This window comes from Ambystoma mexicanum, chromosome 12 (genome assembly GCF_040938575.1).
Source record: "Ambystoma mexicanum isolate Mex_15411 chromosome 12, UKY_AmexF1_1, whole genome shotgun sequence".
Classification (NCBI taxonomy): Eukaryota; Metazoa; Chordata; class Amphibia; order Caudata; family Ambystomatidae; genus Ambystoma; species Ambystoma mexicanum.
In genome coordinates this window covers 1,019,066,104-1,019,091,322 of record NC_090936.1, presented here as the reverse complement: position 1 = coordinate 1,019,091,322, position 25,219 = coordinate 1,019,066,104, and positions in this window count along the sequence as shown.

Below are 25,219 nucleotides of genomic sequence, written 5' to 3'. Positions count from 1 at the left end.
ACTCTCCCATGACGACACATTCAGAGCCCAATGTTACTGCAGACTCTAGAATTATACAAATAGCCTTGCACAGCCTCCAGATTAACAGAGAACCCAGTGGGCGTGTTGATGCAGGACATACCTACTAACCTGGGAAAAAGGAAACAAGAAAAAGGAAACAGGGAAAAACTTATAGTATTGGCCACTAAAAGGGTGCTGGACACGTGGAAGTTGTCAAACGTGTTCCCGATCTTCAAGAGCGGTAATCGACAGGAGCCCAACAGTTATCGGCCTATCGCTCTCCTGGATGTACTGGGAAATGTTTATGCAGCCCTACTACTAAAAAGATTGAACAAGTGGTCGGGCAGCGCAGGCTGTAACAACGTCTTTCAGAGCGGATTTGTCAAGGGCCTGGGGACTGCCCCTCCGATCTTCCTACTATCAGTCATGAAGGATAAAACCGTCAGAGCAAAAGGCAAAATGTACTTGACCTTTGTCGATTTTAAAAAGCTTTCGACAGTATAAATATGGAGTGCTTATAGAGCAATCTGGCTGCCCGGAAGACAATGTGGCTCAATTAAGATCCCTCCACACTCACACCATGATCAGAATATGCCTAAACGCCAAAGGAGGGCAAGTGAGGCGTCTCAACTGAGAGAGGAGTTAAGCTGGGGTGTCCCTTGGCCTCGACTCTCTTCAATTTTTACTTCTCTAACCTGGCTGAATCCTCAGAAAAAAGATGCTTCCCTCTGTCAGTTGCTTGGGTAAAGGTATCCCACCTACTGTATGCAGATTACTTAGTTCCCCTAGACCAAACAGCCGTTGGACTGCAGAGACAATAAACGGCCTTGAATGACTATGCAGTGGAAAATGACCTTCAGATTAACATCGCAAAAACACACATAATAATAAAGAAGGGAAATCCTGTGAGGCAACGCCAGTTTAGATGGTATTTGGAGTCTGTGGAAATTAATGTTGTGAACTCTTTTAAATATCTAGGAGTTCACATCCCCAGCAACACGCTGGAAACGCACACTTGGTCAGCTTTAAGGGAGAAGGTCACTGCCTTGGCAAGTCAGGGTCTGATTGTGAAGCGCAAATACTGTCGTACTCCACCATCCCACTGTTGGAATTGTACAAAGCAAAGGTGGTCCTGGAGCTAACTTGAGGAGTAAAGGCCCTGCTCAGGTTCCCTAAAAGGTACTGGGCACTCCTGGAGGGGTCCCTTGGGAAACAGGTACTGGGTCTCCCAAGAACAGTACCAATCCAGGTTCTGGGATCATTGAAAGGAGCAACCGACTGGAAATGTCTAAACTTCTTCGGTAAATGTAGGACGAGAATTCGTCCCCAATCATTTCCATTATAGGATCAGAGCTGTTGATGGAAGATGAAAGCGATCTTGCTACATGGGGAGAAGACAACCTAGGTGTCTCAGTGGAAGACCTTTGCCAGAACCCAGGGAAGGTCAAGAAGAAGTGTCAGACTGTCAGTCCAGAAAAACTAAGCACCCCTTGAGGGTCCGGAAATTAATGATAATTGGTTGGCCGAAGACCAACCGCCTCATTTACAGTGTAAGAATATATTAATTAGTCATTAGTTATTACGTAGCTATTAGGTTAACTAGAGTGAAGTCATTTTAGGATGACCAGAATCGCCATTTTGTTTTCTCTCTCTGCTCTCTCTAACGTTGCCACTTTGCCTCATGTAAAACTGCTTTGCTGTAGATATTATTTCGCTTCAATGGTCCAAGGCTAAGGAACATGTTGAAACATTACACTGGAGAGCCAAACAGGAATGCCCGACTCCCTCCCTCACGTATCCTGGAAGACAGGGAGCAAGGCATATAATCAGTACACAAATGCCAGCGAGTCTCCTGAAAGAATAGCAATGTACGAAACTAGCATTTAAAGAGTTGAATTATGATCTTCTTTACGGCCCCCCCTTTCTGTGCCCAGTGAGGCCCCGGAGAGCGGGCTGACTTCTAGAGCAAGAATCGAAACTTAGAGATAGGGAGGCCTGGTATGTGCCAGTCTCCTACGCACAGCTTGCCTATGAAAAACAGAAACGCTGTGTTCTCGCAAACAAAGAATGGTGTCTGTAAAAATAGAGATTGCAACCTGTTACTAAATATGGTGGTCTGAAGTGTCATATTTGTCATGATGGTCAATCATCGCCTCTAATTCAAAGGGAAATGAATTGGGGGCGGCATCAATTGTGTCATTTCTGATTGCTGATTGTAAGGTGCTCCTTTTGTATATATGTAACTGATGTACGACTCTTTTTTGCTTGCGTCCCCTGAGGTCTGTTAGACACACGTCGTGGGGCGTGGGACCATTGGCCAATTGGAACTATTTGTATTGCAATAAACCCTAGATTCTGGAACCTCGTGTTTGGCGTATCTATTCGTGTGTGGTGACTGTGCCTTGTTTCCACATTCGAGGGTCCCTCAGGGGCCCCTTCAAGATGGCGCCCGAATAGGGACCCTCCCCGACTTGTTCCATTGTGTATGTTGCAAAATAAAGAAAGGAAACAAGAACGGCGAGGATGGAGCGATCGAACCGAGATCGAGACGTGTTCGTGGTGCCCTGCGTAAGTGATGAGACTCCTTTCTGCAGATCTGCACACCGCTGATCCCTGATCGACGTCCCCGGCTAGCGAACAAGGAGGCCAGAGTCCCGAAACGAGGCAGAGCTGAGATACGCAGACACAACGTCATTGGTTGCATCAGTATACGGACGAATTGTGTCTTGGAAAGACAAATTGGTTGATCAGGTGAGTCGTACCCTGATTTGTAAGTAATCCTGATATTGGTTGAGAGTTGATTTTGCAAAATCACCCAGGGTAAGTTTGATTAGCCAAGGGTAAGGTTAAAACATGCCTGGGGTATTGTCCACGTTAGCAGGATTTTTCCGCTGCGGTGAACAATCTTTGGAAAATGGCCAGGAAGCACCACCGGGAGGAACGCCGTTTTAAGATGGGACGTATAGATAACCTGGAAAAGGTGTTGATAAGTAAAAGAGCATGCCCTGGGGCACTTGACACCCTTAGGGACTGGAGAAGGGAAGAAATTCTCTGATACAGAGGTAGAGAAAAAAATGCGCGTAGGCCTAAGTCAAAGATGGAGAAAGCTGAGGAGAAGGAGGAGGAGGAGTGGAGTATCAGCTTGAGAAAGGCAAGGCGGCATGATGAATTAAATATAGAAAAAATATATCCACTAAGAGAGCTACGCACATCAGACGAATTGATAAACCAAATTTTAACTGAAACAAAACAGGGCCCGAGGAGTGGAAAAAACAGACTATGACAGTAGCTGTCACTCAACCCCCTCCCGCTGTTCAGCTCCTCCCAACGCCAGCACAACGACAGGCTGCATCAGGTACTGCACTGCCCACTAGCCAGCCAACCCTGAGTGTTTTGCAATTACCACAGCCCCAGCAGACGAGCTCCCCTCTCACTGCCCCCTCCGCACCTTCCGATCAAGAAGGTGCCACTGTTCCGATTGCCCCTTCCATGAGTGGAATTGAGCAGAATGAATGTATGAGAGTAACTCGTAGCGTGATCAGCAAGGAAAGAAAGCGTGAGCTGCAAGAACAAGCGGAGATATATATAGATGAGCATGATGAGGGATCCACGCTAGCGTCACTGTGTGACTTCAGAAGGAACAATGAAATGCAGGTATTGTTGGAATGCATGGGGGAATATTTGGCGGGGCAATGGAAAAAGTTAATTGGAAAGTTACCACTGCAACGATTGTTGGATTTGAATGCATTAGCCCATGGTAGAGGGAGAGATGAGGAGATAAAAGAGCATGTAGATAGACTGTTTGAATTGAAGAATGAACTTGATGAAGAATATTCTGAAGTATTCACCACACTGGGGAATAAGAGAAAAAATATTGAGCGGGGTAGAGACCGGCGATTTTCGTTACCAGCGGCACAAGGTAGTGTAGCACTAAAAGTATGTGTGCGGGAGGCACAAAAATGGATTTCAGATCCCAGTATTCCCACAATGGAAATACATGGAATATTTGATGAATACACTATAGCAATGAAAAGGAGAGCGTTACAAACAATGGTTGAGTATTTGATGAATACAGATAGAAGCGAGGGAAAAGTGAGCACCCCGGAAATGTTGGCAGTATATAAGAGAGCGATGGAACGGGGAACAGGAGAGACAGCCTTATCCCGCGATCTGGGAATATTTTTGCATAAGAGGGAAGGGGGAAGAATAGTGAGTGTGGCCTTCCCCATGAGAGAAGTACCCCCTACTTTTGTACCAAAGGTAGAGACTCCCGGAATAGGCAATGCGCCAGCTCCGGTAATCCGAGCACATTACACAGCCTAATATGTGCATGTTCCCTTATCCAGGCAGGAAGTGAATAATATAAAACAGACATACGGAAAAATCCATAAGGGTTTTATAAAGAAGTGGAGTCCTTATTGCAGTCATCGGTGTTCACAATGGGTGATATAGATTTAATATTCCCCGTAATTTTGCCAGCGGAGATGTGGAAACGAATAAGAAAGGTAGATGATGAGACAGTCTATGGTGCCACGTGGGCGAATTTAATATTGGAGGATAAAAAAAAGCAGTGGGAGCAGAGCCAGGGGCAAATATGTTAGCACTACCGGCAAGGATAATACAGAAGTTAAAAGAACTGGTCCCAGAGAAAAGAATCCAATGGGACAAGATGACGATGTGTGTGCAAGGTAAAGACGAGTTGGCCACAGATTATTTCAATAGATTCGAAGAAGTATTTACAGATTTCAGTGGACAGGATGTGAGTACAGAAGCAGGGAAAAGGTTATTTGTGGATAAATATGTGAGGGGATTAATACTTCCAATTCAAAACTTGATAATGACATCAGAAAGCACATGGCAAGCGAAAACGTTAGGAGAAGTATTGCACATGGCTCAATATTATGAAAACAGGTTAAATACTGAGAAAGAAAGAGAAGCGAAGGATAGAATAAACTTAAAAACACGGGTGTTGCTCCAGCAGGACACAACAGGGGAAGGGGAAATGCACAGAACAAGGGAAATTCGAGTATGCATGCAGGGCCTTTGGGATTAAACCAATGTGCATATTGCAGAGAGGAAGGACACTGGCTGGCACAATGTCCGCACTTGCAAAATAGAGGCGGAAATGGTCAGAGAAGGCCTCATAGAAGGCACGGAGGAACAAATGGTCATAACAGACATCATATGCAGCAGCATCAGAATGATCAAGGGAATGGTACACAAAATCAAGGCCAGGCTCCGAATCAAAATATACAGAATCAAAATCAGCAAGGTGCACAAATGGGAAATAGAGGAAGAGGGGGGAACATTTTTGATACTCAGACAGGTGCATACAATAATAACAGTGGTGATTACACATCAGATGACGTGTTGTTACCCCAATAGGACAGCCCAGGACAGGGGTCAGAACCAGTGTCTATTCCCGTGAATCAGAAAGGACCCTACGTAGAAAAGAAGATCGGGAATGAAGAGCATACATTCCTCGTAGATACGGGGGCACAAAAGTGCTCGATAGATCATCATTTGGTTACAGACATACCTCTGTCAGGGCGGCAGAATATCTCAGTAGGGTTCACAGGTACCCCAGTAATGAACCCCGAGTCAAAATCAGTAGCAGTGACACTAGGGCCTTTTACTGAACATTGTCCATTTCTTTTAACAGAGCATTGTGGAGAGAATCTTTTAGGATTAAATCTATTGAAAAAACTGAGTGCAGTTATCCATTGTACACCAGATAGGGTATTATTGATTATTTCTCCCCAGATTATGACGACTTCTGAATTTATGATGGAACCTTTAACAGGAGAATTGAGTACAGTGCCAACTTGTATTTGGGCTGTGAATGACAATGATGTGGGATGTTTGAAAATAGAGCCAGTAAAAATCACATTGAAAGAAGGAAAAACGCTACCGCGTATTCCACAATATAAAATTTCAGCAGAAGGAGAAAAAGGATTGAAAAGTATTGTTTTTTTAGCGTGTGTAACAGCCCCATTCTTCCGGTGTACAAGAAAGGGGGTAATGAGGTACCGTACAGTTTTATTATTGATCTCCAAGCACTGAACAAAGTGGTAGATCACCAATTCCCGTTAGTGCCAGACATCACTACGATCTTGACAATGATCCCTGCATCAGCAGAATATTTTAGTGTTGTTGATTTAAAAAACGCCTTCTTCAGCATTCCAGTACACAAAGAAAGCAGGTATTTATTTGCTTTCACTTTAGGAGGACGATCATTCACATTTACACGCATACCACAATGCTATACTGAAAGTCCGAGCATATATACTAGAGCATTGAAAGAACAGTTGGACATGTTAGAATTACCAGCAGACTGTGTACTGCTACAATACATTGACGATTTATTAATTGCTGCTGACACGGAAGAGATGTGTAAAAAAGGTACTATTTTACTATTGACCCATCTAGCTGCGCATGGCCATAAAGCGAGCCTAAAGAAATTCCAATACTTTCAGAAAGAAGTAGCTTACTTGGGTTACTTACTTTCCAAGGAAGGGAGAAGATTAACGCCTGAAAGAATAAAGAGCATTTCTGGTATGCCTATCCTAACGACACAGAAAGGTGTGAGAGCTATAATAGGCATGGCTTCATATTGTTGCCAAAGGATTGAGAACTTTGCTTTGATTGTGAAGCCAATGGTGGAGCTAACAAAGAAAAATGCTGTGGTACATTTGCAGTGGAATGAAGAGTGTCAGAAAGCATTTGATTCGCTAAAAACCATTCTGAGATTTGCTCCAGTATTGGGCACACCGAATTATGAAAAAGTTTTTAGGCTATTTGTGCATGAGAACGAAGGATGCGAGTTGTCTGTCTTAACACAGGAACAAGATGGAAGAAATAGGCCGTTTGGCTATTTTTCTTCTGCGCTGGACCCTGTAGCGTGCGCACTACCACGATGTTTGCGAGCTGTTGCAGCGGCTGCTGCGTCGGAGAAACAAACAGAAGGGATGGTATTGGGGCACACCTTAATCTTGATGGTGCCACATGCCATAGATGTTCTACTCAATAGAACGCAGATGCAACACCTCACCTCTGCTAGATTGACTAGATATGAAATTGTATTGTTTGCGCCCCACATCCAAATTATGAGGTGTAGCGCTTTGAATCCAGCAGAATTAATGCCAATGTCCGGGGAAAACAGTGGTGGGACTGAATCACCTCCCCATGATTGTTTAGTGGTTACTGAAGAAGAAACAAAAGGGAGAATTGATTTGAGTGATACACCCCTAAAAGAACCAGAAGGGGAACTGTTTTGTGACGGCTCTTGTTTTAAATTACCTGACGGCACACCAACTGCCTCATACGCTGTCACCACATTAAAAAGCATTGTGGAGAGTAATAGAATTCCTTACAACTCTGCCCAAGCAGCAGAGATAATTGCCTTAACAAGAGCTTGTGAAATTTCAGAGAACTAGAGTGTAAATATCTATACTGATAGCCAGTACGCCTTTGGCGTAGTCCATAACTTTGGCCAATTATGGGCCGAGAGAGGTTTCCTAACATCCCATGGGGCTAGAATACAACATGGCCCTCTGATTGTGCGATTACTGTCTGCACTTACGTATCCAAAGCACCTGGCAATAATGAAATGCGAGGCGCATGAAAAAGTGACATGTAACGTGGGAAAAGGAAACGCATTTGCAGACAAAATTGCGAAACAGACTGCGACTGACTTGAATACAAAAATGTTGACAGTACAATCGGAGGAAGTGCCCTGCATGATAGACAATGGAATTGTAACTGTTAGAGAGATGCAGGCGGAAGCTACCGCCGACGAAATACAGGGATGGGCCAAGGACTCTGCAGAATTGGATTTGGAGGGATGTTGGGTGGACAAGGAAAGCGGGAATTGGATGTTACCAAATGCTTACGTAAATGCAATGGTTACAATGGCTCACAGTCCCACACACATCTGTGCGAAGAAAATTGTCCAACATTTAGCCACAGTTTGGTAAAATCCCCTTATAAAAAAGAATGCCAAAAGGTTGGTCCAAAACTGCATTACGTGCTTACAGCACAATGTGGGCAAAGGAACAGTGACTCCAACGGGAAGTTTCAGACCTCCCTCTATGCCATTCGAAGTAATTCACTTTGACTTTATAGAAATGGGAAGGTGTCAAAATCTGAAGTGCGTTCTAGTGATCATATGTGCATTTAGCAAATAGGTGGAAGCGTATCCTTAGGAAGACTGCACAGCAATGAGCACGGCAAAAGTAATGCTAAAAGAGTATTTCTCTTGCTTTGGTCTGCCCCGTGTCATATGGTCGGACAATGGTCTGCACTTTGTGGCTGCAGTGATATTACAGATTTGTGCAGGATTACAGATCGATAAGAGATTCCACAGTTCAAGACATCTGAGTTTGGCCGGACTTATTGAACGCAATAACGGAATTCTAAAGTCCAAGATCAGTAAGATCTGTGCGGGCAGCAAATTGAGTTGGGTAGATGCATTGCCAATAGCGTTACTGGGCATGCGAATGTCAGTGCAGGCCAGAACTGGGCTCTCCCCTTATGAGACCATAATGGGGAGACCAGCGAATGTGTGGTGCGCACCTCAGCCGAGGAAAATGAGTGAGATCGAATAACCGTACTCAGCATTTACTGTAATTTGTTGGTAAAAAGAACTGTGTTTGATTCATCAGCAGGTGCAGGAGGCATTACTGGTGCGGTATACTGGCCCAGGGCATGCATTGGAGCCAGGCACCTGGGTGCTGATAAGGAACTTCGAACGGAAAACATCGCTGCACCCAGGTGGCGTGGCCCGTATCAGGTACTATTAACCATGCAGACAGCACTATGCGTGGATGGACGCAAGGCGTGGATTCATGCCACGCACGCAAAGAAAGTCCCATCGCCATTCAACATGTCAACTGATCGGGACAAAGACCAGAGAGAGACAACAGTGGTTCCAGAAATGAAAAATGCCATTGCCAGTCCCTTGCCACAAAAACTGCCTGATCCTGAAACAAAGCCTGATGAGATTGCCATAAAAATGGAGGAGCAAAGAGTGCCTCAACGTTGTCCAGCAGATTCTGCATCACTGCTGGCCGACTTCAAACGCATACCTCTGTGGCACCCACCATCTTCTGTTGCGCCACAGCCTGCATTGTCGCCTGGGCACCCATCATCATCTGCCATTGTGCCCCAGACTGACTCCAAGCTCGAGACCGAAAGTGCACCCGCACTATTTGTTGATCACACGGTACCAGGAGCAAATCGGTACAACCTGCGGAGCAGAAAGAAGGAATGATCACATTTTTCATCTCTTGGTGAATTTCTTGCCTCTGTTTCCTACTTTCGGATGAAGTGGGAACCGGAGGCCTAGAGGAGGGTGGCGTAAGAGTTGTGCAAATTAGACAGCTCACGAAACGCAACTCCTCGGTGCTAAATCCATGTGTCGGGAACCCGAGTGAACAAGCAGGGCGCACGTGGTACAAAGGAAGCTGAAATTTTAGAGCAATGTGCAAAATGCACAGAGGCCTTGCCAGATGAATAGGCAATCCAGGCAGACAGAAAACTGGCATAAAAAGATTGTAGACATGGATTGAACTATTTCAACATCCGGAGAAGCACAAGAGCAAACAATATTCACGACGAGCACAGCGGAAGAAGAAGGACGAAAGAAGAATGTCGGAACCGGCAAATGCCTCCTCTTGCACCAATGCTGGTAGCGAGTTAAACGTAGTACATAATAAGGTGAAAAAAGGACATGGTCGAAAGAATTGTATGTTGGGTCTAACTATAGTAATGTGCATAATGAGTATATAAGCCCCAGTGTTGACCATAACAGTGTTATGGTACCTAGAGGAAATGCACCCTCTTGAAGTACTTTTGCCCATGATGAACATTTCCACAACGGAAAGCCCAGTCCATGTGATTTCCTATACCTTGTCCCCAATGGAAGAGAAACATAGGGAAGGATATGGGAAGAACACATTGCTGTTAATAATGAATATGACACACTCAATCCTAAGAAAAAATAATTGTTGGGTTTGTGCCCACCTGCCGCAGGATGGTGGTCAGGGAATAGGATGGTATGTACAGTCCCTGCCCTAACTTCTGCATGTTATGCTACTCTGAGTGCCCTATATTATGGGAAATGGAACGAAAGTGAGACTGGTCAACTAGATAAAACAAATATGAATGAATTCGAGGAAATAATTATGAAACCGGTGGGTTGCTGTGTGTTACAAAAAAGATGATTAATTACACCAGCAATAATGCCACAGGATAGATTGTCTGTATCTTATAAAACTTCTGTGATTACGTTCCACATGAACCCGCATGGGAATAAGGATGCGGAACCCCCTTCATATACAGTGAATTATAACCCTCATTCTGTCCCATTCTGTCTAAAGAAAAAGGGTTCTTTCCAGGTCGGAACATTTACCAGATGCAGGAATATAGCATTCCTTGATAAAGAAGTGGAACCAATATATGTGGGAGATCCTGTGTATTTCATATGTGGAGAAAAAGCATATCCTTGGTTACTTAGGAACTGGGGAGGTACATGTTATTTGGGATTTCTGTTCCTTGGGGTGTTTCTTTTAAAAACATCAGACATAACCAAATTGACTAGGTCACGACCTCGCCGTAATATTGAAGACAGGTTGATTTTAGAGGACATAGCAAAATCATTCATACCATTTGGGGGCCAGGCGATAAACTCTTATAACATAAGACGACTGTCTAGGATATTAGAAGAAACAATAAATGGAACCACTGATATATTATATAATATGACTCTTGAAGAAAAAGGAATTAGATTAATGTCACTACAAAATAGAATGGCCCTTGATATAATCTTAGTTGATTGTGGTGGTGTTTGCAAAATCGTGGGATCAGCGTGCTGGGTATTTGTAAGTGACTCCTCCCCACGATTTTTGAGGCGATAAGAAAATTGCATGTGTTAAGTTCCGATCTTCATCCCCCTGAAGGCAGTTGGCAATTGAACATAAGCTCTTGGTTCTGGGAAGTGTTGCGATCCTGGGGATGGAAACTATTTGCAATCCTAGTAGCAATCCTAGGAATATTCGTGACATGTTGTTGTTGCATACATTGTCTCCGCATAATGTTTACTGAAATTAGCGAAGAGTGTGTACAAATGAAGAAACAAAAGAACATTACTAAACTAAGCACTCGCCTTAGTAACGAATCTGAAACCATTAAAGAATTCATGGCAATTGATATTATTAATAATAAAAAGGAGACAACAAGTGTACATGAGTCCGAAGTTGAATCAGATTCTGAAATCTAATCCAAATACTTGGTGGGAGGAGGATGCAATGTATGGATGAGACGTTTGTGTTACGGCCAAGAGGAGGGTTTGTCAGTCCAGAAAAACTAAGCACCCCTTGAGGGTCCGGAAATGACTGATAATTGGTTGGCCGAAGACCAACCGCCTCATTTACAGTGTAAGAATATATTCATTAGTCATGAGTTATTACGTAGCAATTAGGTTAACTAGAGTGAAGCCATTTTAAGATGACCAGAATCGCCATTTTGATTTCTCTCTCTGCTCTCTCTAACGTTGCCACTTTGCCTCATGTAAAACTGCTTTGCTGTAGATATTATTTCACTTCAATGATCCAAGGCTAAGGAACATGTTGAAACATTACACTGGAGAGCCAGACAGGAATGCCCGACTCCCTCCCTCACGTATCCTTGAAGACAGGGAGCAAGGCATATAATCAGTACACGAATGCCAGCGAGTCTCCTGAAAGAATAGCCATGTACGAAACTAGCATTTAAAGAGTTGAATTATGATCTTCTTTACGGCCCCCTTTCTGAGCCAAGTGAGGCCCCGGAAAGCGGGCTGACTTCTAGAGCAAGAATCGAAACTTAGAGATAGGGAGGCCTGGTATGTGCCAGTCTCCTACGCACAGCTTGCCTATGAAAAACAGAAACACTGTGTTCTTGCAAACAAAGAATGGTGTCTGTAAAAATGGAGATTGCAACCTGTTACTAAATATGGTGGTCTGAAGTGTCATATTTGTCATGATGGTCAATCATCGCCTCTAATTCAAAGGGAAATGAATTGGAGGCGGCATCAATTGTGTCATTTCTGATTGCTGATTGTAAGGTGCTCCTTTTGTATATATATATTATGAGGATTATTACTGAACCTATTTAAAACTATGGAAATGTTGTCAGCTAGAACTATCACGAGTCCAAAGATTCTTTACTGCAGGTTCTGCAAAAACATTGAACTGACTGAAACCCGTCCTCATTTGTTCACTGAATATATAGCCCTGCCATTTATTAGAACAAGACATTTTGGGTGCTTCCTTGAAGGCTACAGATCACTACGGGCAGCAGAGTGGTGTTCTCTGCTGCTGAGAGGGGAGAGGACCTCTCTGACCATTACAGCTGTAAAATTCATAAGGGAATGCTTCAAACTACTGTCCGATGACAGACTTAGGGGCATCAAACTAAACTCGGCAACCCTGGAGGGTTTCCATTTTAAGGCCTGTTTTTTTCTCTTGGAAAACAAAAAGATGCTTATTTGGTTCTACCTTGCAAAAGTTTTGCTCATAACCTATATGCACATAAACAAATAAAAAATACCGTTTTTTTTGTAACTTGCAGGATGAGCCTTCAACAAAGATACCTATTACACCTGCTTTGTTCAAATTAGACATGGAAAGTAAGGCGGTACAATTACCTTTAGAAGCATCTGGAGTTTTCAATAGTTTGGACCCATTTACTCTGACTAAGCTGCCCAACGGAGGCGAATGCAGAAGGCACCTACTATGCCTGATGTGCATATGGGACACTTAAGTGGGACACCATCTTAATTTAGAATCAACGTCTCACATGCATTAGGAGCATCTGCCTATTCCTAGGAGTTACCCCAATGCAACAGTTTTCGCTGCAATTTTGGCATCCATCTGAGAATACAGAGCTAGGGGGGCACTCAACGCTTGTTGCCCCTGATTTTCATCCTTAATTCATTAGTCAAACGATATTAACATATTAACAATGAGTTTAAAGACCAGAAAACCACCCTACATGAAATCAATGGTAAAGTGAACGTTCTAGAAGGGTTCATTTGTGAAAAACAACAAAATAGCAATATAGATGAGTCCCTTTTGGAACAATCTATGGCTGAACAGATATTCCATAAAGATTCCCCAATTACTACCAATCAGTGTCTGTATTGTATTTTATTTATATAGCGCACCTAGCCCCAGGGCATCTGGGCACATTTTTTGTGGTTACATGGTTACAAAGTTACATAGACATTGTTTATACATTTGACATTAACATAAGTGAGTTTACATTTACATGTTATGTATTTATTTTGTAGAATATGATACAGAGATATGCACAAAGGGAGATACTAGAACAGTCGGTAGGAGGTTAGTCTTCGTTCATAATAAGCCAGGTTTTGACAGACCTTCGGAATTTGGGATAGGAAGGTTCCAGTCTCATCCTTTATTGCATCTCAAACACTGCATCAAAGGGTTTATGAGGAGGTCCATCAATCGAGTAACGGGACGAAATAAGTTCCATATGGTAAATCGAGGGTGGTAAAAATAATCAAAGAAAACACCAATAAAAAGCTAAAAAATACGAAAAGCTTCCCAGCCCCAAAAAAAATGGGCTCTAGAAAATTTCTGATAAAATGTGAAACTTCCTTATGGGAATTTCCAGGGAAGTAGCCAAAAGTACAACAAACTAAGGAGAAATAAAGAAATAAAAAAACAGAAAACAGCAATAGGAAAACACTGAAGGGCGACCTTCGACCCGTGAAAGCTAATAAAGACCCAGAGATAGTGAATTAATCTACTGATGATAGAGGCTCCGTCAAACATGCTGCTGCCGCCCTGCAACATGGGGTTAGGCTCCATGTATGTTTCTGTAAGCACTTATGTAACTTAGCAAGCCTTCTGTAACAGCGCCACAATGCCCAGGGGTTGTCTGTGCACTTTATAAATGCAAAAAATAAAATATATAAAGAATTAAACATTATATGACACAGCCACATAAAAAAAAGGAACAAGATACTTTCTACTGCCCTAGGCCTCTAATGTGTGAAAGCAGGGGGGCGTAGCCTCAGTGCCTTTGGTGAAAGATACACTCTTCCAAACTCTTGAAGAAAAAAGAAAAGCACAACATAACATAAAATTGGTTGGTAAGACAACTCATATGTTGAATGCTAGTGGCCGGGCAAATAGCTTATGTGTGGAACAGCTTTTTGGTCATGAGCAAAATATAACCCTTACCAGACAAACCGTTTTAAAGCTTCTGTTTGAAATTCCGAGATTAAGAACCATACCTTCAAAGCATATTCTGCAAGGGGAATTGATTTCGGATTTTAGAAATGACAGAGCAATAGGTACATTTTAAATCCAAAATAATTGCATCAATAGTACTGGGAGAAGCGCAGGTGCTCCTTTCACTTGGTTATGCCATTTATGCTCAGGGATGTGGTAAACCAATTTCTATGACAAGTCAAAAGAGCATAACCATCTCAAATACGGACAAAGAAACATTTTAAAAATGTGCAATTACACTAGATAGAAATAAAGCATACAGTCGGGTGGTACTGGCAGGCCAGGAGTATTACCCCTATGATACTACAGAAGAAGATGCTAAATATCTATTTTGGGCTAGTGCCCTGCATGGTACAGAAGCAGGGACACAGATCCTGGCTTGATCAACTCAGAATTCTTTTTGATCTAATATGTCATGGAACACTCTGGGACATTACTATCTTTTGAAGGTTCCATGTGTTAATATCCCCACAAAGATATCGCCATACAAAAATATTGCTATATTTTTGTGGCAATATTAAGGCATGGAACCAGCAGAGGTTACCCCTGCAACCCCTTTATTATTTTAAAAGGAGCGGGGGACACCCGCGCAACCGGTGCTCCAAAAAAACCCTAATATTATCCCCACAAAAAATATCGCCTATGGCCGTTCCCAACGACCATACGGCAATATTTTTGGTGGGGATACTATCACCTGATACCCTTTTGAATGCCTTTTGTTGGGTGTCCTGACCCACGTTTGGATTATTATACTGCAACATTTGGTGCTGTGGGCTTAGGAAATCCAAGATGGCGGAAAAGCCCACATTTGCACCAGAATCCAGGAGAACCATGCAGTTTTGCACACACCAAAATGGTCCCCTGACCTGCCACCCACCAGTGCAAAGAAAGATGGTTCTGTTCAAAACCCTTTTTTATTAATGTCAAAAATTGCTAAAATCATGGGTCCGAAACCACCAAACAAAAATCCAACTATGGTTGACTGTTTTACTTTACTCTACTACAGATCCACATCAATGCCATGTCAAGCAAGGATCATATACTATCAAGTAAAATCCTTTCTTTTTGAAATGTATTAATTCAAGACAGCTGTCAAAAATAGGTGCAGTACCTGCATTGGACACTGACCGGCGCTGGCGCTCTATAAATCCTGACAGGAGAGCTGTCTTGCAGAACTGGGCAGTGAACAGAAGGGGGTCTTATTTAATTAAAAGTTCAAAAAACTGCCCTTTCCTGAGAACTCTTAACACCCCAGAGACCCACACCAGGAGGCAGGATATCACGTGGCGCTGTTGATTGAGAGGGAGGGAACTTCCCTGCAGCCTGCTGGGCCAAACCCAATAGACCCTTGCAATTGAATGGGGTATGCTGATTTTGGGTGTGGACTGTAAACAGAGCTCTGCCTGGAAGGAGAGACATGTGATCCCTGACTCCCCCAGTTCCTAGTGGCGGGCCAGACAGGACTGTGGATTCATATTGCAGCAAATATATGTTTAAGTTAAATGCTTCTAAAATCTTGTATTAAGCTCACAGAAATGTACAATTTGGGGATCCTGAAAATGAAAAATGCCCTCACGATTTGAGCCCAAATTCCACTTTGTACAGTGTTCTGGGACCGAACCCCGCTATTTATTAATATTGCAGACACTGTGTTTAGGATAGAGACATAGTAATTTCCAGTAATATGCTCAGGGAAGGGGTGCAGGTCTGTGTAAATTTTGAGGAAAAACCAATATGGCGAAAGTCACTAAAAAGCACAAAATGTTGCCATTTGTGAACCCAGGCTCTGAGGGGGATCAGAGTTGGGCGAGAGTGTATCTTAAATTAATCTGTGAGCTGTGTATGTAATTTCAACGACGTGTGTATCTGGGAAAACTGTTAGTTATGAAAAATTCATTTTCTAAGTAAAAGCAAAGGGACGTTTCTTCAATAGACTGCAAGAGTCTGACTCACTCTGACACACTATCCCTTCTCAAATCAGGTCACAGAGAATCCTTGACCTATCAAATCATGAGAGGGTTGGGCATGCAGAATGAGCCGACCCACCCACTTTCAAAACACATAAAAAGAGACTGCTTGGACAGGCAAGAGATTAATTTTCCATTTTCTTGCGGAGCATTGTGCCGGACCACACAACATCTAGAAGGAACATCCAGAACTTAGACTCCAGATAGACTAAAGAACTTAAAGCAAAGGCCTAACCCACAAGCTGAGAACTCTTCTCAGCAGGCCTTCAGAATCCAGCAATCCAACCAAACTATTCTACAGCCGGGCGAGCTGTTAGATTCTTTGCCAAGAACTTTTGCCAGAACCGGTAGCAGACCCAGAAAGCAGTGCTGTATCCAGAATCCACTTGATCCAGACCAGCAGAACCAGAGACCAGACCGCTGTGAAGTGCAGAGCAGAGCTGACCCAGAGAGTTGTGACTTCAGAACCACCCACCGGAGTCCAGTCCATACCTGCTGACCAGACCCTGACGGCCTATTTCAAATTCATAGTGTGAGTACTCAGCCAGAACTGTGCAAAACCAATCTCTTAGGTTAAGATAATCTAATTCAAAATATTTTAACCTATTAGAACTGCATCATAAGGAATTGTGTGTCCATCCTGTTGATTCAAACCTTCCAAGCGCATCTGTCATTCTGAAACTGTAATTTCATTTCTGAACATCTACCTCCACTAAATTGTCCGTATCTCTTGAACCGTTTGTGCTAGGAACTTTCCAACAAGCCTAAAACCGACTTGCTACTCCTTATAGTTCCTCCGTAATCACGATCGACGCACTCGGAAAAAAGTGCCGCGAATTGACAGTTTGCTTCATTTCAACCACGTGCAAAAATATCTGTCTTTTGCTTCCATTACTGAATCCCGTTTTCAACCTGATAAGCATCCCTGAATCATTGGTAGGGCTGACCTGAACTGATTTAAAGTATCTCTCACTCACCCTGAACCTCTAGAGGGAATTAAAAGCATTTTCAGCATATTTTTCACTTCATTGCCACCACATTTAAAAGGATCTTGCCTGCTTTAAAATCATACCTGTTTTCCTCTAAGCTCGCTGGGGGGAACTGGAAATTTGTATTGCATTTTGTATTCCTAAGAATTGTGTGCTCTCCTTCCATCTCCTTATCTTGCATAGGGGGGGAGGGAATTGTCAAAGAAACAGTGATCATATTATCTTTTGTTGAAATCATATCAAGTTTATTTCTGTGCTGCATTTTTCCCTCATTGCTTTCCTTGAATCCATAAAAGTATTTTCTGCTACCTTATCCTTCCTATACTAATTCCTCATTGATTGTAAAGAAGGTGCTAGTGTCAGATTATCTATTGTCGATCAACATTATATTCATATGCCTAAGTGTGATATCAAATATTAATGTATTATAAAAGTGTGATATATATATTGTTTAATTTTTCCAATAAATCTTTTAAATTGCAAAACAAACCTACTTCTTTGCTCAGTGAGGTCAGGGGGATTCAAAGAGAGGGGCGTTATATAGGGTTTATCGTCCAGAGTATAACTTGTCATAAAAATATATAAATAAGGGCTTCCCTTGAGCAATCCCAGACAAGGCACTGACTTAGTGGGAGTGCTTGATTGGAGTCACTTGACAGATTGAGGGCTTGTGCCGGGGATTCTGGATTAGACCTATCACTTGTGCAGATTAATACAGTGTGCTAACTGACAGGATATATAAATTCTGTTGGATCACCACGCCGTGTTACACTGTAAAAACACCCCTCAAAGGAATGCTCTAAGGAAACGGTCTGTTTTGCAAAATAAAAAACAAACTTCTGTAAGTCAGGAATGAAATCAATTTCAAGAATGACGACCTTGGTAGATATCAAAATAGCCAGAGAACACCTCTTACATAAGCTATTTGTGAGAGGTGAGTGGGCTCATCAGGACCAGGTGGTCTGGTTGCAGGCAATTGTACCCCAGATCACTGAAACAGGGTCAGACACATGGAGAGATGAAGGTCCATTACATGTGGTCCTGATTGAACTATATATGGCCCCTAAGGCCAAGGATGAGCACAACAAGATTGCCAGGGTAGTGGCATATTTATATTTATATATGGGAGCCATACAGGACAAATGTGCTGAAGGCCAAGATCTGGCAAATAGGCAACTGATGGCATTAGAGAAGACCCAATCTGACCTGGTCTCTTCTGAGCAGAGGCCGCAGAGGAGCCAGGAGTCAGAAAATGATAGTAGGCAGTATATTATTAAAATAAAGGAGGATATGGATATCCTGCAACAGGAAAAGGCTGACCGGGATACCAGATTTCTGGCTTTGCAGAAGGAGTACCAAGAAGGTTTGGACTCCCTACTGCAGAGCCAGAAAAAGCTGGAGCAACAACTAGACTTTGACAGGGCATGCACAGAGCAGGTAGCCACCCGGCAAATCCGACTAGACAGAGAGAAAGAGGAAAGCAATAAATTGATTTTGAAAGACCTGGATACCCAGGCACAGTTTGATCAAGAACGCCAGAAAGCTGGTGCCTTTCAAAGGCAGAGGGACGACCTGGCGGCACAGATGCAGGCTCTTAGTCAGGAAAGGGACACCTTAGACCAGGGAGTCTGCCAATTAAAAGAAAAAATTGAAGGAAATCACCTGGCCCTCCAGGGGCTGGGTGACCTCCAAAAAGAGCATCAGAACTTGTTAGAGCACACCAGGAGGGTGGAAGATGCTCTGGCAAGAAAGGAACAGGCCAGTAGGGATGGGACTCAGGAGGTAACCCTCCTACAGCAAAGACTGGCCCAGTATTCCAGGACCAACCAGGAAGCGCAGAGAGAAAATGAGTCTCTCTGTCAGCACAATGATAGGCTCCAGCAACAGGTAGCCATGCAGGAGAGACTGATAGAGTCTAGTAAGGCCTTAACTGAGGAACTGAAAGCGCAGGCTCTTGCATTGCAACAGGGAGCAGGGGCTGACAGAGATGAAGTTCGCTGGAAAAGGGAAACACCTGAGCATAACCTCAGGAGCCCTAGTACCAGAGGCCTTCATCTCTCCCAGTCCTTGGACTTTGCCACCCCCATGTCCCCTGGCGCACATGAGCACAGGGCCACAGGGAGGGCAGATTACTATCCAGCCAAAAGTATGGGGTTCATAGGCCAGTACCTCCCAGGAATGGATGGGCGGGCATCCGGGTATGGGCACCCAAGCACAGTGCAATTTAGTGGGGAACCCCAGGAAAGTAGGCCCACTAAGGGCACCCTAAAAACCTCTGCCCAGTTAGGTCAGTGGGGGGGGTACCCATCAAATCCTAGCAGCAAGGAGGGATCTGAAGACTCCTCTGAGCGGCCCAGGACACAGGAGACTAGGTCCCCACATTTTGCCAGCCATTCCCAGGCTTGCAGAATCCGGGAAAACCTGGAAGATCAGACGGGCACCTCTGGGAGCAGTGCCTCTGAGTCAGAGGATGAGTGGACCAGGGTTACCCAAACCAAAAAGGCCAATAAGGCAAAAGGGGCCTTGCTTAAGGGCCCCTTAAAGCAGATCAAGGCAATAAGGAGTGTCATCACCCCTTATCACAAGAACGCCAAGTATTCTGTTTGGGAACACTTGGAGCTTTATGAGCGAATGATGGAGACTTTCCATTTGAAAGGCAGCAGTAGCTGCATTCAGTATGTAAAATGGACATTCTCCCAGAATACTACAGTTTCTTTGCGGGGCTGAAGGACCAAAATCATTCAAGATGGTCCACCTACAGGGCGGCCATCTTGAAACATTTTTCTGTTCACAGAAATCCCCAAGAGGCTCGCAAGGCAGCCTACAATTTGCAATGTGGGGACGATCAGGCCCCACAAGAATTTGTGCAGGAGTTAAAGCGTGCTTTTGCGCAGACTACAAAAAGGGTACGCACGGACAGTAAAGAATTTGTTAATATGTTTTTCCATGCCTTACCCAAATACATAATGACCCAGCTCATGAGAGACTTTCACGAGAAAAGATCTTTAGACTGGGTCATTGAGCAAGCCACCCGCATCTATGAGGTGCAGAAACCAGTGGAAAATAAGAATCAGCCTAAAAATCCCAAAACCAACAGCACCCCTGCTGCTGCCAAGGTGGCAGAGGTAAAGGTTGCCCCCGTTTTAGACTTGGAGATGGGGGGGCCTAAAAACCTGCCTGCACCAAATAATTCTAAGCACAGAAGGCCCTCGGGCCAGTCACAGACAGGGAGTCAAGGAGGTAGTCCCACAAATGGGGTCCCTCGCTCCCCTGACTATGTAAGTCCCCGCTATAAGGGAAACAGTCCAATCCTGGGTTATGTGTGGACTCCTCCGGGCCAAGGGGGGGATCCAACCAAGCGCCCAACCCAGGGAACTTCCCTCCACACTTCCCCCAGGAGGGCAGAAATTCACCAAATCCTGGGCAGAACTTGTTCCCCAGGTATCCACCCAACTTCCAGCCCCAAAATCATCCATCCTTCTTTCCCCAATTCCCTGAGCCCAGGCAACCGAATCCAGGAGAGGGGAGGCCAAGGGTGGAGGGGTACCCAAATCTTCCCAACCCGGGATACTACCAGAGAAGGGATAGCTACCCTTCCCGGGATCAGCCCAGGGGAGATAATAGAACCCCGTATCAGCCTGAGCAGGTTTCACAGTTAGAGCGCCAGGTCCAAAATATGGCTCGGGATCTGGTTCACATACTGAAGGCTCAACAGAACCCTCAGATGAGCATGCCACCGCAGAATGCCCCAAACTCTGGGCCTGGTGCTCCAGAACAATGACGGGGCAGCACCCCGATAACCCACCGGGTCCCAGGGAGGAGGCACAAGGGGAAGGGGGGTGTAAAGCCTTGGAGGAAGCTTCCTTCCCCACTTGTAAACAGCCACTGGAAACCCAGGAACCGGAAACAAAATCTCCTACCCCTGGAAGTCTGCCACCCAAGGAGCAGAGAGGAGGTAGGAGAAACAAAGGACCCAAACAGACCCATTTTGTGGAGGAGGTACAGGTCTTCCAATTTGAGGAGAGGGATCCTCAGAGGATCCTGGGAAAAGGATCTTCTCATTCAGAGATGGGGGAATTCCTCCCAAGGAAAAATGGGTCCCAATGGATTCCATACCCAGACTGGGTAGATGTGGGGATTTAGCTGTCGCCTCCCATCATTCTTTCCCAGAACCAACAATACCGAAAACCCCTGGTTCAAACCCATCCTGGTGACTGCCTCCAAAAAGCGGGGGGCGGCCCAGAACGGGAACCAGCGGAACCTAAAACCGAATCAATAGGCTGGGTAGATGTGGGGATTGAGCTGTCGCCGCCCATCATCCTATCCCAGAACCAACAATACCGAAAACCCCTTGTTCAAACCCATCCTGGTGACTGCCTCCAAAAATGGGGGGGGGGCGGCCCAGAGCCGGAACCAGGGGAACCTAAAACCAAATCAATAGACTGGGTAGATGTGGGGATCGAGCTATCGCCACCCATCATCCTATCCCAGAACCAACCATACCGAAAACCCCTGGTTCAAACCCATCCTGGTGACTGCCTCCAAAAAGGGGAGGGCAGCCCAGAACCGGAACCAGGGGAACCCAAAACCATATCCAGTTGCCAACTTTTTCTTTCAGATTCCCGAGACTCTCCACAGAATTTTGCCAAAATCTCTTCTCTCTCAATTTCCAAAAACAGAAGATTAGCCCACCAGTTGTCCAAAAATGTCCATTATCTGTGCCCCCTTGAGGAGAAGGAGGGAAGATACTATGCCCCGGTACAAGTACAGGGGCAAGGTACAATTTTGGCACTGGTGGACACTGGATCCCAAGCTACTCTTCTGTCCAAAAGGGCCTTTGATGAACTAAATGCAGGAAGGGGGGAGAATTACCATATTCCTCTCACCTCTCTTCCTGGACAACTCCAGAACTTTGACGGGAAGGAAATTCCCGTCGAGGGGACTGCAGATTTGGACATCAAAATTGGGCGACACAAGGTGAAACACCCGGTCATAGTAGTGACTCCAGAGGGCACCCCTTGTTTACTAGGGAATGGCCTCCTGAGAAGGTTGTCACCCCTAATAGATTGTGTAAACAAGGTCCTCTGGACCCAGACTAGCCGACCAATAACATTAAAGCAGAATGTCAACCATGTTAGTTTAAACGGCACGTGCCACATGGTTGAACAAAAATCTGACCAAGTAGAATGTCACTTCCAGAACAACCAAATTCCAGACGTCACAGTAATAGCAGTAGGACAACAGACTGGTGAAGGGGGGTCCTCTCTATTTCTGAAAATCAACCTTCCTTCCAGTTTAAGGTGGTATTCCACACTGGAAAGAAACACTCTGAAATTCTTTACTAATCCGCAATCAGACATTCCCACTCCGATAGTCCAGAAAGATGTGAAATCAGCTCAGAGCCTGGCTGATATTCAGAAAATTGGAGAGCAGTTGTTCATCCCTGTTCAGTTAATTGATGGGAAGGACTCTGATCTCGCCCGAGTGTGTGTGAACAACAGTAAGAGCTTCATCAGCGAAGCCATGTTCCGCCAACTCCCAAAAGATCCAGCCATTCCCACATTCAAACTGAAAGACAAATGGGAAATGGAACTGGAAGCACCCAATTCCAAACATCTCCTGCCAAGCAGGTGTATGCTCAAAATCTCCATTGGCAACAAGAGCATAGTCAATAATTGTTGGGTCGTGCGAGACGTCACTGCCGCCTTTTACTTAGGCAGTGACATTCTCAATCGCTTTGCCATTAGTTTGGACCTAATAAACTTCAAAGCTTGGTCCCGATTAGCGGATAATCCCATGGGCTTTGATGATCCAGAAAAAGCATTTAGGTCACCTCAATTGCTACCTTATGCAGTTGAAATTCAGATTAAAGAGGAAGTCACCATCCCAGAAAGGACCCGACAATTCTCCCTGGAAGTGAAAGTTAAAAGAGTAGAAAAATTGAAAAACCCTGATGCTTATATTCATCTAAATGCTTCTCTCCAACAGCAAGGGTTGGGGGTAAACCCAACAAAATTAGTCAACATAGAACATGACACCATTCCAATAGAGGTGGATAACAGCGACTTACAGATTATTACTCTAGCCGCAGGCACCATTATTGGAATGGCGGTTGATGACCGACATTTCTCCATTGATTTACGAAATTAACTGTTAGGACCAATCCCCAATTACTGTTTTGACAGTGACAGTGATGACAATACAATACCAGACAGAATCTTGACCCGGCATGGGGGGAACTTACTGGTATACACTTCCTGCCCTTATGGTAAGGAAGATGTGACTTGTGACTTCAGAAGGGATGAGGTGATTTTCCAGGTCCATGAGGGCTGCCCTTCCCACCTGAAGCATCCAGTCCAAATCAGCACTCTGACCAAGTTCTTCTCCACCCAGCTGGAGGAGGCCGCTGAGATAGCAAAACCAGAAGCCTTTCCCGACTTCAGGCAGATGGTGGAAGAGAGAGTCAACCTGGCTGATGCCTGCGTGACTCTGGAACAGAAGCAAAAGTTGAAACAAGTTTTCTTGGATTTCCAAGATCTCTTTGCGGTAGACTCATATGACTGTGGTTGCACCGACATCCACACAACAACAATTCCCATGGACCCTGGCATGACTCCAGTGTTTGTGAAGCAATATCGCTTGCCTCTCGCATCCATTAAGTCCCTTACTGAAATAATTAAGAACCTTGAGTCCCGGGGAATAATCCGTCCAGTACACAGCACCTTCAATAATCCGGTGCTGGGAATATTGAAGCCAAACGGCCAGTGGAGACTCTGCGCCGACCTTAGGGAGCTCAACAAACGGTTCCATACTTCCCGATGGCCTCCTCCCTACATTGACCAAGGGCTGGCCCAGATCCAGGGTTCACAGGTATTCACTGCAATAGACCTAACCAATGGATACTGGACTGTGCCTTTCAGTAGGGAGGACCAATACAAACTGACTTTTACCTTTGGGGGCCAGCAGTACACATGGACCTGGACTCCCTTCGGATACCTAAACTCCGGCAATGAATTCAACATTTTCCTACACAAGGCCATGCCCGACCTAGGTGCGAGGGGTAACCTGGCTTATATAGATGATGTCCTCATCAAAAGTTCAACTGTGGAGAAAAACATAGCGGAAATCCATCATGTTCTGACCCAGTTGAGGGCCGCCGGAACAAAACTTTCCTTTCAGAATGCACAGTGGTGTAGAACCCGTGTTAATTTTTTGGGGCATGAGATTACTCCTCAGGGTCTCTGTCCCCAGGAAAAGCAAGTGGAAGCACTTCAGAAACTGAAAGACCCCACAACTCTGCGGGAACTAAGGAGCCTCCTTGGACTGACTAATTACAGCAGAAAGTTAATTGAGGGCTACGCAGAGATCACCAGACCCCTGATTCAACTCGTGAAGGGGGGTGGGTCAAGTGGGAATGGGGTCCAGAACAATCCGAGGCAGTAAGATAACTCAAAATAAGCCTCTCACAAGTGCCTTGCCTAGCTTACCCTGTCAGAAACAAGGAGTTCTTCCTGGAGACAGGGTTCTCTAATACGTGCTTAACGGCAGTATTATACCAAAAGCATGACACGGTCAATAAAGTAATCACTTATGCGAGCAAAACTTTATCCTCTGTGGAGGAACAATTCAACGATTGTGAGAAGGCACTCCTGGCAACGGTGTGGGCATTGAAGAATTACCACCCGTTCATCCAGGGGGAACACATCATAGTGGAGACTCCACACCAGCCTCTGCAATATCTCCAAAGTGAAAGAATCCGGGCCGGAAATGTGAGTAATTCCCGAATTACTTCCTGGATCCTGTCAATGCAAGGCTTTCCTGTGGAGGTCAGATATGGCCCAAACAAGAAGAGTCCCCTTGCGCAAGGTCTGGCTGACTTGCATGATTGTGCCAGAGAAAACTGTCTCGAGGACGAAAGTCTAAAAATCAAGGACAACATGGAGGCATACCTTAATTCCCCACA